This window comes from Centroberyx gerrardi, chromosome 21, assembly GCF_048128805.1.
Source record: "Centroberyx gerrardi isolate f3 chromosome 21, fCenGer3.hap1.cur.20231027, whole genome shotgun sequence".
NCBI classification, from domain to species: Eukaryota; Metazoa; Chordata; class Actinopteri; order Beryciformes; family Berycidae; genus Centroberyx; species Centroberyx gerrardi.
Window position 1 is genome coordinate 305,935 of NC_136017.1, and position 2,062 is coordinate 307,996.

Sequence of the window (2,062 nt, forward strand, 5' to 3'; positions counted from 1 at the left end):
AGAGAGACACGCAGACAGACAGACAGACAGACAGACAGACAGCCAGACAGACACGCAGACAGACAGACAGACAGACAGACAGACAGACAGACACGCAGACAGACAGACACGCAGACAGACAGGCAGACAGACAGAGAGACAGACAGACAGACAGACAGACAGAGAGACAGACAGACATGCAGACAGACAGACACGCAGACAGACAGACAGAGAGAGAGACAGGCAGACAGACAGACAGACAGACACGCAGACAGACAGACACGCAGACAGACAGACAGGCAGACAGACAGAGAGACAGACAGACAGACAGACAGGCAGAGGAGAAAGGTTGTTATTTACCTGGAAACAACAGGAAGAATAATGTTAGATCTGTCTCACTCATCACCCTGCAGGGCTAAATTCTAATATTTTTATTATTATTTTTTATTTAGTAGCTGTAATTATTATCTGGTCAGTGAACTGTTCTATTCATTTTAGTATATTTACAATATCATTATGTGTATTTGTATTAGTAGTATTAGTAGTATTGGACTGAACTCTGAACAGGAAGTGGACAACATCATGTGACCTGGCCCTGTGGTCGCCATGGATACCGATGTCTCGGTATCCATGGGTACCGATGTGTGTGTGTTTGTGTGTATGTGTGTGTGTGTGTGTGTGTGTGTGTGTGCTTGTTTGTGTGTTGTTGACTAATAGTTAACTGGAACACATGAGCTCCAGCTGAGAAATACTCTCACACACACACACACACACACACACACACACACACACACACACATCAACATGCCTGCAGGCACACAAGCACATCCAAATACGTGTGCGCATGTGATTACAGGCACACAAAGACTCACACACACACACACACACACACACACACACACACACACACACACACGCTCTAAGGGGAGTAGTGGGGTGTTCCCCGTACAAATCGAACACAGCTGTGTTTTGCCGTACAGCCCAGCTAGCGTCTCTCTCACACACACACACACACACACACACACACACACACACACACACTAAACACACCCAGGATTACCAAAATATGTAGAAAATAATACACAGACACACGTGTGGCAGCAGTATAGAACTGAATATCCAGGATATCTATACATACAGAACATCTACAGCATGTTGCTTATCTAGTATAAATATTCTATGCAGTGTATCTAGAGCACAGACTGCAAATCACATTAAAACATCATAATGTCAGCAGTGACTCTTTAATCTCATTCACATTTACACCTGAATTCACATTAACACACACCTGTATTAATATTCACATGAACACACACCTGTATTAATATTCACATGAACACACACCTGTATTAATATTCACATGAACACACACACCTGTATTAATATTCACATGAACACACACACCTGTATTAATATTCACATGAACACACACCTGTATTAATATTCACATGAACACACACCTGTATTAATATTCACATGAACACACACCTGTATTAATATTCACATGAACACACACACACCTGATCAGGACTTATTCTCTTACCTCAGGGCCACAGGTGAAAACGTTCTGAGTTTAAAGCTGCACTAAACTTTTTTCTGACCACTAGAGGGCGACAGAAACCGCCACACGTTTATAAACACACAGCGAACCTTCTGGGCGACGGAAGCCCTTAAGGACAAACCGTTCATAAAGGCTAACGGCTAAAATAAACGTTCCTACAGAGAAATATCTCAGTCACCAGTCTCACTTCGCCAGATCTGTCTCCTGCTGAAGGTCACATGACCCACAGGGACAAGTGAAGAGGCAGCAGCAGGTTCACCGGTTCAAAACGTTTCCTCGCTCGCTTCATCGATTCGCCGTTACTCGGGCGACTGTGACAACAAGCTTTAGGAAAGAGGAGAAAACAACAACAAGCTGCTGCTGTGTTGTTGTTTGTTTGTTTACATCGTCACGTCTCCACGCAGCTTCAGGACTGTTACAGGCTCTGAAGTCACTTAGTGCAGCTTTAAAGACGGAGAAAAACAATTCTGACTTTAAACTCAAACACATTTTTCACATGTGGCCCTAATCCTCTTCCATACT

General features: G+C 43.5%; 1 protein-coding gene across 1 annotated transcript in view; it reads right to left on the reverse strand.

The window, feature by feature from the left end:
* LOC139930536 (kalirin-like) overlaps window positions 1–2,062 on the reverse strand; it is a 71,645-nt gene that overhangs the window by 23,799 nt on the left and 45,784 nt on the right.